The sequence below is a fragment of the Cydia splendana genome, chromosome 25 (assembly GCF_910591565.1).
Source record: "Cydia splendana chromosome 25, ilCydSple1.2, whole genome shotgun sequence".
In the NCBI taxonomy this organism is placed as follows: domain Eukaryota; kingdom Metazoa; phylum Arthropoda; class Insecta; order Lepidoptera; family Tortricidae; genus Cydia; species Cydia splendana.
Genome location: NC_085984.1, coordinates 7,685,697 through 7,701,545, shown reverse-complemented (window position 1 = coordinate 7,701,545; position 15,849 = coordinate 7,685,697). Strand labels below are relative to the sequence as shown.

Genomic DNA, 15,849 nt, shown 5'->3' with positions numbered 1-15,849 from the left:
TATTGGTAAGGCCCATGGTATAATAATATACTCCGCCTGGTACTCTATTCCAGTCTTTTCTAGGTCACCTAACTGACACAAGCCTACGTCATCATGCGACAGCGCTATATGATAATATGCGATAGCGCTATATATAGCGGCCATGTTATTGTGACGTAGGCCTGTGTCACTCTGGGAATAGAAGACCATGTTTTATTAGACCATGGTAAGGCCTTAAAAATATTCCTACATTGAGATTGCATTATACACCGTGCATGCGCCCCAACAAAATCATCAAGTATTCAACTCCCGCGCAAGCCTTGAGCCAGTCCCGCGCCACCCACCGCCGCGCGCGCACGGCCGCCATCTTGGAAAACTCCCCGAAAACGCTCCGGAACCGCTAGTGTTTGTGCAGTTGTGAAGGATATGTGTACTCTGGTGAGTTCCATAAGTTCCATTACGTTTTTTGTTATGGAGTTATTGTTTGGGGAAGTGAATTCGTCCCTCATTTGATTTTGAAAACTCCTTAGTTGACAATAGAGTCAGATTTTGCTTGTGCAACAATTAGTTTTAGGTTTGCGGATATTATATCGCATTGCATCATTCGTACATTTGTAAAATTTTCAGTTGACTTAATAATAATTACCATGTAATTAAAAGAAATATAAATCTGCGGTCAACTCCGAGTTAATTTGTTTAGTTCTTCACCCAAACTACTTTGCAGGTAAAAAAAACTATTATGATACTGTTTAAATTACTTAAATGTCTTATGTCATACATAATAGATTATATGTAGGTATTAGCTAAAAGCTATAAAGGTGTCCTTTGAAAAAGCTAAGTTTCAAGACATAGGTGCCTACTTACGCACTATAAGACAATATCCAAAGTATAAGTATTTTTTTAAGTGGATGGTAGAGCGCTGGAATATCGATCCAGAGGCCATGAGTTCAAGTCTCAACCAAGACAGTAATTTTCCCACTCCAAAAAAAAATCTAAGCTTAATATCAGTTCGCAGATGTTTCTACTTGTTAAAGATTTAAAAAAGTATTTTTGTATTATTTTATTAAATAAATAATAGCACCACAAAACAAAGAAAAAGAACAATATTACTGTGATCAATTTTGGTCCAACATTTAATAACAAAACTTCCATGAGACACAGACATATTAAATATATTAAGAACGGAACACTCACGGGTCGAAAAACGCTAATACGTGATTGACCAGTTCTTAATATATTTAATTTGGTCCAAATTCTAAAGATAATTATACAACTAAAATCAACACAAAACACTTCAGATATTAAGAAGGCTGTACTACAGCTACGTAAAGGGGCCCACTGATTAACAGTCTGCCGGACGATATCGGCCTGTCAGTTAAACGCAAAATTTGACAGCTCCGAACAACTGACAGGCTGATATCGTCCGGCGAACTGGTAATCTGTGGGCCCCTTAAATCAACGCAAAAAAAGATACTTATAAGAAGGCTACAGCTAAGTGAAGTCGAATCGGTGTGGGAGACAGACCTCAAGGTAACGCCTTATGTCAGATTCGTACGCCTTGTATGGAAACAATGCTTATAAATAAAGATGACTAAAGATATACTTTAACCTTTCGCATTTCTTGAAAATCCTTGGAGTATTGCCAGCAAGCTGTAATGACTTCAGTTTTCTCAGTACCTTATCTTAGAAAGTTCTAACTATACCTAAATTTCTTTAATACGATCCTCCTGAGTTCCATATCAATTACTGGTTTATGACCGAGCGTTAGCGAAGGTCTCCGTTACAGTTTGGGCAAAAATCCTTTCGTATGCTCGGATGTTCTCCACAGATTCTCGTGAAACTTTGTGAGCGGGTTATCATCACAGCGCACTCACAATGATCTTAAGTGCTATAGACCCTACTAAGGATTGCCTTGCCTGCCTCAAAATATGTTACGTATTCGCTTATGCTCGGCCGACAACTCATCAGGCAAACCCTTACCATCCGGCATTCAAAGATACCTATTTTCTTTAACCTGGTATACTTTATACATTATTAGAAGCAAACAAGAGTATCTATTGCTCACATATTATATTTAATATTTGGGAAACCGAGGTTTGCTCGGAAAACATATAAATACTAAAAAACGCGCGTTTTCCCAAAGATAAGACCTAGCTAGATCGATTTATCGCCCCCGAAAATTCCCATATACCAAATTTCATCGAAATCTTTAGAGCCGTTTCCGAGATCCACAAAATATATATATAAATAAATAAATACAAGAATTGTTCATTTAAATTAAAGGTATTAGATACGAGTAGATTATATTTATATGGACGCAAGCGGAGTCACATGCATGCTGCCTAGCCTGCCTCTCACACGCACACACACTCAACACACCAAGCACACACTCACACTACACTCACACTACACACACACACTCACTACACTTACACTCAATCCAAAGTCATGAACCAATTCAATTAGCTAACTTTATGTAAAATTTACTGCTAAACACATGGTTAAAGACATAGTTTAACGGTTCTAGTTAGCATAGTTCTAGTACTTTAGTGCTTACATTTCAACTGATTTTATTGTTCAGTTAGAGTGAATAAGATGTACAGGTTTCACTATTGTTAGTGTCTGGTCATAAAAAACAAGCTGATTTTGTTCTATAAATAATATACACGATGTAATTTTTATTTCTCATGCTTTGAAAAAACCCGGTCATTGTTGTTCTAAAAGGTGTGCAGAAAATGATACGTTTCTGCACTAGAGCATTTTAGGTTCCAAGTACGATTTTATTATTTTTAAGCAATTGAAATTTGGGTATGTTATACAATTTCAATTCTGATATTTGACTATTCAAACTCAAACTCAAAAATACTATAAAAATGTATACTTAGTCATTAAAAAAAAAACACATGCATTTTACTTTCCTCATATTCGAAATGAAAAGTAGAGTGTTTACCTTGGGTGAAAGGCATCATTTCAGCCTCGGACTATTGGCGCTCTCACTGCGTTCGAGCTCCAAACTACCTCGGCAGGAATGAGTTTTGAATGAGCCTTTCATCCGTTGGTTAACAATCTACTATTAATGGGTATGACACTGACAGATCAATATCATATCGGAAACAGATCGAATAAAACTCGAATTGGCCTGTAATAAAAAAGATATACTCAACTTGTAAAATGTTTTAATTTTTACATAACCCAAGTCTTGTTTAAACAGACGAACCGACAGGCAAATATTGGGTATCCACTAATCTATACAAATATTGACTGACCCGGGACCGAACCTGCGACCCCGCTCTCGTTCGTTCAAGGTCACATACCTGAGCCAACGAGAAGTGAAAAAATTAACATACCACTGAATTTTTCTAGGGGTCCCTTTGTTTCCCATAAAGTTTCAAGTCATATTGTATCGTTTGTCATATTATCGTTAGTCATAAAACTGAAACCGTTAACTTTTCAGGATTTTCGTAAGGTTAAGTATTCTTTTTTATGGCAATCCTGAAAAGTTACGCGTTTCTGAGAAAAACCAATTATGACTAACGAAAATTCGGACAAACAATACATTATGACTTAAAACTATTTGGGAAACAATAGAGACCCATTTTTCTACTACCGTAAAATGGGGTTATTCGGTACAATTTTTGGAGTAAAAGATCAATAACTACATATTTAATATCATTAATAAATGTTTTATATTTTTAACGGATAACACGCATCTTTCTCCAACATTGTTACACATATTACACATATTAGATTTGTAAACACAGAATGAGAAATAATTTTTGAAGTGAAAACTTCTTTAGCGGCGCTGTGCACTTTTTGTGATGGGGAAAAAATGTTAAGAGCCAACAGGAGTGGTCATTCCTCCATACAAACGTAGTCCTCGTTTTCCTCCGTGGTTTTTGAAGCTAGAGCAATGATTTTTTCAACACAGATTAATATTGTAAATATCTGTGTCGGACCGTTTTGCTTTTTTTGATATTTTTGTTTTTTAAGGCGCTAGAGCCCTTCAAAAACGGCCAAAATGGCCTAATAGACTATGCCGCAATGAGAGGCGTGGTCTTCAAAACTGATATCAATTAGCCAAAAAAGCAAAACGGTCCGACACAGATAATTTCATAATCATTTAGATTTCCAAATTTGGTTACGATTGGTTAAGTTTTGGGGGAGGAAAAAGAGGACTACGAAACCTCGATTTTTGTCATTTTTACGCAGGATTTTTCGCCTCAGCTGCAGTTGTCCCTATCGCACTAATTTTAGGGGCGGAGTCAAGTTTCTAAATACGTACACAGCCAGAAAAGTGATGGGCAATAGTCGACATTTAATGTCGATAATCTAGTGATGTAAGAAGTTATCGATAAACCGTCTTGTGTGAAAATATCTAGATCCTAAGATACAAGGGGTTTTGGGTTGAGAGTAGGGAACACATTTTTGTAGTTATGATATACAATCTATGAACTTTTTGATTCTAATATTTCAAATTAGAAATCAAAATCAAAAATATTTTATTGCATGGTTAAAATGGGTTAACAAAATTTTTAGGTACCTACAGGCACGCTTCGTAATTGTCGAGCAATTTAGGGTCCTAGCTGAATTGGTTGTTCCATACTTACTCGTGCTCTATGGAATGTCCAATTTAGCTAGAACCCTAAATGGCTCAACAATCACGGAGCGTGACAGTACAAATGATTCATGTTCTGTATATCCTGCCCTACAATGGCGTTAATATTTGGTTGTCATGTCTATACTTCGTTTTTAAGCATTATTGAAAAAAAATAGTAAATACTAATATTAACCACTAAGTACATAACTATTACAAAAAAAGCTAAATAATTATACGATTGCATGCTTAAAAAAGACACGTCACCTTCACTCTAATGCTAAACAAACGAAGAATAAGAACTAACAGCGATAAGACCGCCTGTTGCTACCTTTATCTACATTGTAAATCGGTTTTAGGGTTCCGTACCCAAAGGGTAAAACACGGGACCCTATTACTAAGATTCCGCTGTCCGTCCGTCCGTCTGTCACCAGGCTGTATCTCACGAACCGTGATAGCTAGACAGTTGAAATTTTCACAGATGATTTATTTCTGTTGCCGCTATAACAACAAATACTAAAAACAGGATAAAATAAAAATTTTAGTGGGGCCTCCCATACAACAAACGTGATTTTTGACCGAAGTTAAGCAACGTCGGGCGGGGTCAGTACTTGGATGGGTGACCGTTTTTATAAATAATGGTACGGAACCCTTCGTGTGCGAGTCCGACTTGCACTTCGCCGGTTTTTTTTTAATTTGTTTTTATGTTTGTGGTGTAATAAAGAATATTTTAGAGTCAGACCAAGAAAAGTCTACAGCAATTTTGATAGCACACGCAGTGCAAGTGTTATTTATATGTCATAATTTCATAGAAGCGACGTTTGAAATAATACTTGCACTGCGTGTTCTATCAAAATCGCTATAGATTTTTCTTGGCCTAACTCTACTTTAAATTACAAAGTAAGGCCTAAATTATAAAATAAGGCCCATCAATGTTTTTTTTTTGTGTTTATTAAACTTGATATTTTGTCTATAGTATTAGCGGACATTGCCTCAAAATTTAAACCCGCTTAAGAATCGGGCCTTATTTCGTGCATTATATACAGTACTACCCATTTTTGTGTAGTCATTATTTATACTATAGAAGCATTGTTTGAGTAGCCAATTATTTAAACAGTATTTTTTTAAAGGGCAACGGTGGCAATATTTTAAGGTCTGGATAATAAGATACAGATCTTAATAAGGATATCAATGTAAGTGAATGTTACCATGACTACCAAACAAACCAATGTGATAGAATTTGCCAGCTGGCATTGTAACATTCAGACAGTTACCTATGTACTTAATCTGAAATATGAATAAATTAGTAATATTTTAAACAGGAAAGTAAACCGAATTTTGGCCTTTTGCTGGACACAATCACAATAGTAATTTGTTTTACAAGAGGGCAAAGTTTATCGCCACCGGTTGATGCATTTGCAGCACCAATGGTAGAAAATGCAAGCTCATCATCAACTGCATAATCGACGTTTGATATGACTATTGAATCCGAGCTTTTTGATCATGAATCATGATAAAACAAAATTTTAGAAGGTCGCAGAATAGTGGATTTAAAATATTTATTTTCTGTGATCTCAAATATCAGGCACGATCATACAAATTGTACATTTGCTGATCTTGCCTTTGTCATTGAAAGACGTAAGGGTTTACACAGAGAATATATATTTAAGTGTAATATGTGCAAAAAAAGGAAACGATACACTCTGAAGACCCAAAAAGAAAATGTTAGTAAATACTGCTCCTCCCCATGGTTACTTGGTTCCTTATTCAACCTACCTGAAATTAAACGAGTAGGTTAGTAAATTATATCATTTTACATTATCAAGTTAAATGTTTAGGTATCTCAATCACTTACTCACTGGTGGACATGGACGCAAAATTTTTGCCCATCTACTTATACTATCTTATAAAAAATGAAATTTTGAAAGTTAGCACGCTTAAAGTTCGTTTTTTTTGCATTAAGGTATATATCAGATTTTGACATGTCTTATTAAAAATTACCATTGAAAAATAAGTCATAGCAAATATGTTAGAATTATAAATCATATTAATCATATTAATGAGCAAGAGCACCCTAAACCGGCGAGCGTGTATGAGGAATGTTATGAATGTGAAGGAAGCGAAAGTGGTATGTCAGGATCGTAGCAAGTGGAAATCCGTGGTCTCTGCCTACCCCTCCGGGAAATAGGCGTGATTGTATGTATGTATGTATTAATCATATACTTTTTTATATTCTTTTGCTTTCATAAGTAATATAAACTAATTTTTGAAAGCGTTTTTCAATAATTATTAATAAAAAGACACGTCATGATTGTTTACCTTCTTTCTAATGCTAAAAAATAACGAACTATAATAACCGGGCCTTATTTGGTACAGAACCTTGATTTGATAGGTACATCGGATATTCTGGGCGGGAGTTTGTTACGTAAAGGACAAAATGGTGACATGTGGTTAGAGCTGATACTGTTAAATTAGTGGTTCTGTGCGCTAAGTATAAAAAATAAGCTTCAGCGAACTCATTAAGCCTAGAAAAAACCCTACACCCTACTGCCACTTAAGTCAGTCTTGAGTCTTTGAATCAATTTCCGTAGTAGTACTACTACTACTAAGGTACTAGGAGGTAATAAGGCCTATAGTAGGTATAATAAGGCCTACCTGAAAAATAATGTTCTTACAACAGTGTAACCGTGTTAGTTATTTGAGTAACATATATGTAAAGTGATACAATTAAAAGCTAACAGCAAACCAGTACATAAATTATATCTTATGTACTTCTTATGAATTACACTCTTATAAAGGTTTCAGCTAATTACGCTTAATTACTTGAATAAAGGTAGATGAATTGCGTGCGGTCCAATAGGTAACCACAACTCACGGAGTCCAAAACAATAAGCTGATCAGCAAAGTCAAGTAAACAAAGCCAAGTCACAGTAGTAGAAAGATTATCGAGTTCCGTAAACGTAAGCCGGGTCAAAAAATTCAATCGCAACACAGTAAGTAATAAGTGAACGCCTCGTGGCAGTAACGCACGAAAAATAACATTGCAAATTGTCGGCAATGAGGCGCGCGCGGGTGCAAGCGTACGCATCTGTGTGCGTGCATTACACACACAAATACAGTCTCTCACGCCCCGTCAGAGCGACGGGTATATTCAGCTTGAAATCTCAAAATTGACTTTTAGCTCAGCTCCCGTTTCGTCTTAAACTCGTAACAGGTGTCACGTGACCGTAAGACGTAAGGGTAACATTCCATTTCTGACCGCAGCTGCACTACTGGTACTGAACGCGTCGGTGTTATTGTCAATTTCCATAGTAAAATGAACAGTAGTGCAGCTGTCGTTGGAAATGGACTGTCACCTTAAGACTGTCATTGAGTTTTCACTTCTGCCGTCACTCCCGGAGCGCAACCCGATATTTTTTTAAAGGGGTGTTCCCAAATATATCATGGATGGGGCTTTTTGGAACTTGATGGGTCTCGCACTGGTTTTGTTTTAATTTTGGAACTTGTGTTGTTTTAAACGTAACTGGGCTTATTTGAGACGCTTTAGAAACGACCGCCTAAGCGCCACTTGCACCATCCCACTAACCCGAGGTTAACCGGTTACAACGTTAACCCAGTGTTACCAGTACAATTTGACACTGGGTTAACGGTTTAACCGGTTAACCCCGGGTTAGTGGGATGGTGCAAGGGGCGCTAAGGAATTAAAAACAGGGTAACCATAATTAGGGTTCCATACCCAAAGGGTAAAAACGGGGCCCTATTACTAAGACTCCGCTGTCCGTCCGTCCGTCTGTCACCAGGCTGTACCTATCTCATGAACCGTGATAGCTAGGCAGTTGAAATTTTCACAGATGATGTATTTCTGTTGCCGCTATAACAACAAATACTAAAAAGTACGGAACCCTCGGTGGGCGAGTCCGACTCGCACTTGTCCGGTTTTTTTTTAAATAATTTTCGGGACAAAAAAATCACAAACACACAAAACAAGATAGCTGTAAAATATCAATTTAACTATTTTCACATGTTTTTATATTAATCAAGGACATCAAGGTCAAACCTCGAGTTGCATAAAATAAATATACTTACTTCAAGAATATGCGTGAGTCAGACAAATACCAGTTTCCTTTGTATTGAATGTAAATAAGCAATAAAAAGCTTTATAGGACCCGTACACTGTCGGATTTATGCTTGCTGTCACTCTGACTAGAGACGGGCAGGTGACAAGGACTGTCAATTTGCGAAAGTCACTTGTTATTGTTATAAATGGCGCCACTAGCGCATTTCACGACGCTGACAATAGGATATTTGACTATATTTAAAATAAAATATTTTACAGCATGCCAGGCGTGCCTCACTCCGCGATTTCGTAGCTTTGCTACAGGTAGCTAAAAGTACATCCGTTCCACACCAATTTTGGTGGCTAGCCATAAGCCGCGCGTGGCGCTGTCGCCACCTAGCGGCCATATCTGTCCATATTGCAACAGACGCGTTTTGTTAGAGAGTGAGTCTTCTGTACCTAGTACTATTATTTATTCTATGACCATGCATGAAATAAAGCACCAGAAGATTAATAGAGAAACGTAGACAGCAGTTATTTATAAACACAATTTCTATTTTAAAAACCTTAAAACTATTAATATTAGGTAATTTGATAGTGACGTCTAGTGATTGCAATCCGGATTATTCGAAGTTCAAAAATCCGGATTTCGGAGCGTTTGAAAATCCGTTTTAAAATTCGGATTTTGAAAAGAAAAAACCGGTTTTTCGGATTTTTTCCCACTAGTACTAATTTGCTCAAAATTAATGCTAATGCGAAATAAAAAGCGGTGCACATGAAGCGGTAACGCGGGAGAGCTATTGCCAGCCGGGCATTGCGCGTCGCGCACTCGCTCGCACCTGTATGCTTGCCCCGCGTCCGCTTTTTTTATTGGCGTAGCAGCCCAAGTAACAAAATTTGGTACTATAAAAGTCCTGAGAACGTTTTGGAGCGTGCTAATTAGTGTTCATGATTAGCACTATAATGGTGTTGTAAACGTTTACAAAACCCCAGATAGGCCCTAGTTTTATCACTGATTTATTCTATAAACATTACATAAAGGCTCTCACGGTGATAAATCAGCTCTATGGTTGAAATGTAAAAGTGACGAGAAACGCTCTTTAGTACTAAAATAGTGCTGTCTGCAACGTTTATGTCGCAATTAGGAATTATAAAAGTAACCAATGAAACATGTTTATAGTGCTATTTTGCACCGTAAACGATTCCAGTGATCTTTTTTATCATACTTGCGTCGTGGGTGCCTAAAATATTAAATAAGTTCATTCGCCATTGTTTCTTATGCTATCATGGCAGAAAACAGCAGCCATTTTTTAAGTTACGATTTAAGTTATTTAGCAACGTACCAGGTAACTTTTATGGTACTATATAGCACTATAGAAAAACTTTCATGACTTTTAGAGAACTCTTCTAGCCTTATAGCGATGTTAAGAGAGCTTTTAAAAAGCTAAAACGTTAAGTACGTAATGGTCGTGCAAAGTCATTTTATAGTGCAGATTGATTCTCTAATAGTGTTTACTATACTGCTACAATACTAGTACTATAAAAGTTACTTTGACGCATTATTAGTGCAAAATAGGTACATAAAAGCATCAGTAAAGTCGTCTATAGTATTAAATAGTACCATAATCGCTTTTTGCATATCTATTACAGTGCAGCACTTTAAAGATTCTTTTGTATGATTCTATAAGCGTTCTAATAAGAGCTAAATTATAGTACTTAAAAGGTCTTTAATCTTATAGAAACAAAACGCTTTGTTAATAGTACATTACTACAGAGGCCGGGACGAAAGGGGTTGCCGGCCGAAGACATATAGACGGCCGAGCGAAGCGAGCAGAGCGGCAACCCCATTTCCCGCCGAGGTATGTATAGTGCTTTTCTCAAACATGCAATGAAATAAATAAAATAAAAAATCCACGAAACCCAAGTTTTATTTATAGAAAAAACTAAAAGTAAACTACACCCAAAATATAACCAACACGTACCTATATCATATCACGCGTATGTTTTACACGAGTCGTGTATTTTTACTACCCGTATATTTTCATGTATCTTTGATTTTTTCGCCTTGTATCCGTCTGACTGTCGTTTTCGTCACATAAGTTTACATAGTCTTTCATGTTGATATCATGTTTCACATACATCGTTGCTTTATGCATGGAGTAAATAAGTATAATTTCCACAGTGTTGACGAATTTGTAGTTACATTCATTTAAAATATGCCACAAAACTGTTTCTAATAAACTGTAAGCCATTTTTCTTAGTTTCTCAAATAATAAAATTGCCATAAGCAACCATGTACATAATTCGTCTGTGACTTGGCGGCAGAGGCAGCAAGTTATTAAAATCAATTCTGCTTACGCTGCCAATTCCAACACCTACGATTACAATTAATATTAATTTCATTATTTCGTCGGAACTCATATTAAAGTCAAAAAATCAACAACGCACCATAAATCCAATAAAACAGAATGAATATTTTTCAACTTTACCTCCATAACAATTTAAAAAATATAACTAGGCGTGTTTGAGTAGACCTTTTTACCACTAACGTTTAGATGAAATATTTTAAATGTTTTTATTTGTGTAGTTAAATTTATATAATTTAAAATTATAAAATTATAGAATGTATTAAGTATTTATTAAGTTCATGTTGATTTTATACAAATAAAACTGCAAATTATAGCAAACATTGTTTTTTGTTTTTTTTTTATAGGCGTAGTGGCAGAGTGTCATTACGAACCATAAAGCAAATACTGCCTTAGTTTTTTTTAATGGATGAATGCCACGATGCTGTGTCACAAATATCTGTGAAATGAAAATTTAAAAAGAGGACTTTGCCGGCCTAGGCCTGCAAGATGTGTATGAAATTCCATTAACGACCTTTTGTCCTAGCCGCACCTGAAACGTCATACTTCGCAGCCTATTATAAGGAACATAACATCAATATTTCATTGCATGTTTGAGAAAAAACCTTTATAGTACAAGCAGTCACAATGGTTACCATTATAGCCCTACTATATCACTGTTTGGTGATAAAATGCCTTAGTTATAGAACCTTTTGTTACTTGGGAGTGTACGTATGTATTTTGTTTTTATTGTTTTTTAAAGATTTTGTTATTGGCGTAGCAGTGTACGCATTCTGTTTTTTATTTTTAATAAAAACAACTTAATTTGATTGTTTGTTTCACTTTGCCTTTATGCCACATATTCCTTTCTTAAAATCCGGATTTAATCCGAACTTCGGATTTCGGTCAAACCAAAATCCGAAAATCCGGATTTGAAAAATGTTCACGGATTTGCAATCGCTAGTGACGTCACATGCTAGTGTTTCATATAAATTCCATACTAGCAAAAACGTTTTGACGTGGTTATGACAGTTCGAAAAAAGGATCTGATTTGACTAGTAATCAAATACCCTATTGATACCATGGTAAAACTGTCAGCAGACACATCCGTACTTAAGAGCCAACGGGAGTGGTCATTTCTCCATACAAACGTACTCCTCGTTTTCCTCCGTGGTTTTTGAAGCTAGAGCAATGATTTTTTCAACACAGATTAATATTGTCAATATCTGTGTCGGACCGTTTTGCTTTTTTTGATATTTTTGTTTTTTAAGGCGCTAGAGCCCTTCAAAAATGGCCAAAATGGCCTAATTGACTATGCCGCAATGAGAGGCGTGGCATTCAAAACTGATATCAATTAGCCAAAAAAGCAAAACGGTCCGACACAGATAATTTCATAATCATTTAGATTTCCAAATTTGGTTAAGTTTTGGAGGAGGAAACAGAGGAGTACGAAACCTCGATTTTTGAGACTTTTACGCAGGATTTTTCGCCTTGTCCTTATCGCACTACTTTTAGGTGCCGCTTCCGTTAGCGAGACGGGTATATTTACCTAAAATATTTAAAACTCAGCTCCTGTTTCGTCTTAACTCACGTACATTGACAGAATTGTTCGCCAGACACAATAAGAAGTATATAAGCTATTGCAATATTTATACGTGAATATTACGTAAAATGTTTTCGTAATATTATTCCTTAACCCACAGATTACCAGTTCGCCGGACGATATCAGCCTGTCAGTTGTTCGGAGCTGTCAAATGTTGCGTTTAACTGACAGGCTGATATTGTCCGGCGAACTGGTATTCAGTGAGCCCCATTCCGAACAAAGTTCTCCTAGCCTAGTTTGTACTTTGTAGTGACCCTGCCTACGAAGCTAGAGATCCAGAGTTCTAATCCCGGTAAGGGCATTTATTTGTGTACATATTCGAACATTTGTTTTTGAGTTATTTTTCTTATAGATTTAATTATCATATAATATATATTTAGGTATATGACGGCCTCCTAGCCTAGTCGGTAGTGACCCTGTCTACGAAGCAGGAGGTCCCGGGTTCGAATCCTGGTAAGGGCATTTATTTGTGTGTTTATCACAAATATTTATTACTAAGTTATGGATGTTTTCTATGTATATAAGTATTTGTATATTATACACCGTGTTTTTATTGAATTCCGTTAACTTCGGGGTATAGTTAAGTACGTTTATAAGAACTAAATGGCATAGTTAATTTTCAAAAAAAAATTTTTTTTTGTTTTCTTTTTTGTTTTTTTTTGTTTAAAAAGTAATTAAATGTAGCATATAGCGTTGTTGTAACACGGGCATTACATTTAACTCAACCAAACAATTGAAATCTGTGACATATCAATGTCATTTCGTACATCAATCGACCGAGATTGTACTTAAGTTTAGTAGCAAATGTATGAACTCATTCTAAACACTAATCAATATATAAGCCGGCCCTAAGGCAAGTGTACACGCTTGTAGAGGCCTTATAGGAAAAAAATAAAATATGGATTATCTCCCATATAACCATTCCAGTCGCAGAATCACAAAGTGGTAACTAAATGTCAGATGTGTCGTAACAGAGTCCACACAATGTGTCTAGAATTGTTTCGAAACAAAGTGTCGTCGCCGTGTCTACACTTTTCCGTAACAAGGTGTCGACACATTTGTGTGCACTTTGCGTGCGGTTTGCGACTAAATCTGACAGCAAATTTGTGACAGCAAATGTCAATATAAAATACCTCTTGAAAACCAAGGTTTGTCAAACTACTATTAGTGTCTCGTGTGCTCGTAATTCTAGTAAGTCATCATGGGCAATGCAAATGATAATAATCGACCGAAACCATATAAACACCCAACACCCGTCAACCTTTTACAGAAAAGTTTTTAAAGAAATTCAATAAGCTACTTAGGTCAGGCAACGAATGCTCCAAAAGTTGTAGAGGGAAATGCTCGGAACACAATTTTTGACTCCGTAACTCGGTTTGACAAGTTAGGAGGTGAACATATCAAAAGTCCCCGGCCGTAGCCCTTGAGCGGGGGGGAGAGAGGGGGCTTTGAAGGTCCCATTTTCCCGTTTTTCGATTTTATCTCGGAAACTATGCATCTCAGCGACATGGCCACTTAAAATACAAAATGAAAGTTAATTTAATTTGTTACAAGTTTATTCAGTCAATTTTTTCGATATGTTGAATAGTTTTTGGAATATCCGCTCTTGAAAGTTTATTTAGGGCTCTCAATTTTATCTTGATATATCTATATCAGTGAAGATGCTAGGCCGTGTTTGGTATCGTTTTCGTATCAATCTGGGGTGCTGAATCCATTTAAGATATCACATTGACACCATTCCACAAAATAAAAATAAATCTTTTTAGGGTTCCGTACCTCAAAAGGAAAAAACGGAACCCTTATAGGATCACTCGTGCGTCTGTATGTATGTCCGTCTGAATACACAAAATAGTTCTTTACCTATAGATGACAGGAAAACCTATTAGAAATGTGCAGTCAAGCGCGAGTCGGACTTAATGTACGGAACCCTTAATACGCGAGTCCGACTCGCACTTGGCCGGTTTTTTTGAAACTCTTCTTGACGCTTAACCGCTGAACCGATTTCGTTGAAATTTGGTATAGAAATAGTTTGCGTCCCGGAACAGGACATAGGATAGATCTTATAACCAAAATCATCTTTTGAAGGTGTGAAAAGTGGCGTGGAAATTTGTACGGGAAATCAATAACCGCTGAACCGATTTATATGAAATTTGGGATGGTCTACATCTTTGATTTAGTTAAAAATGATGAAAAAACATGACTTCAAACCTAAACTTAAACAGTATTAACTTCAAGAAGTCAATTCTGAATTCCCCCCTACACCTCATTTCACACCTTTTAAGGATGTTTTTTGAGATAACTTATTATATCCTGTCTCGGGACTCAAAATATATGTGTACCAAATTTAAATTAAAACTGTTCAGCAGTTTAAGCGTGAAGAGGAGTTTAAAAGAAAGTATTTTAATAAGTTTATATGTTTTTACTTCGGAATGGTGTCAATGTGATACCTTAACTAAATTTGGTACTGCGAATTTATACGAAAACGATACCAAACATGGCCTCGTAGCTTTACTGTTGTAGAAGTCAAAATAAAATTGAGAGCCCTAAATTCTTATTACTTGGCCAAACTTGTGTAGAAGGAAAAGGTAAAATAAAAGTCTTCGGCAGGAATATAAGACACAAATATATTTTTTTTTTTGCGTTACTATTTCATTCATCAAATATAAACATACCTTGATTATACTATTCTAGTGAGATCCTCATAGATAAACAAAAACATTTACTTAAAAAATTACAAGGTCGAAATGTCACGGAACTTAGAGTAATATGTGAAAAATATAAACTTTTATGACAAAAAAAATCTGGACACAATTTAAGAATCACCCGATTGCGTCGAGGAATCATCTGTATTTTTGCTTGTTTCATTACCTCCTCGCTTCTTTTTTGTCCTTTGTATTCTGTAGCAATTTGTTAGATCTGAAAATAAAGATAACTTGCGTCGTCACGGATGTCGATTTATAGGTTTTAGGGAGTGCAGAATTCGAAAACGATGATCATTTTATAATCCAAGATGGCGGCTACGTATTTTGTCACAAAAGTGGAATCCAAAATAGTCATCATTTTCGAAATCTGCGCCCCCTAAAATCTATAAAACGACATCCATGACGACTTTTATGACATAGTGCATGGCCGCCATCTTGGAATCCAAAATAGTCATCATTTTCGAAATCTGCGCCCCCTAAAACCTACAAAACGATATCCATGACGACTTTTATGACATAGTGCATTGCCGCCATTTTTAAATTGAAAATTTTATCATTTTCGAAATCTG

The 15,849-nt window shown here is 36.2% G+C and overlaps 1 protein-coding gene across 1 annotated transcript in view; it reads left to right on the top strand.

Moving 5' to 3' along the window:
- Positions 1–295: 295 nt before the first annotated feature.
- LOC134802778 (uncharacterized) overlaps positions 296–15,849 on the top strand; it is a 94,623-nt gene continuing 79,069 nt past the window's right edge. The window contains exon 1 of the mRNA XM_063775481.1: positions 296–417. The gene's annotated coding sequence lies outside the window, so the exon portion shown is untranslated. The remainder of the gene's footprint in view (positions 418–15,849) is intronic.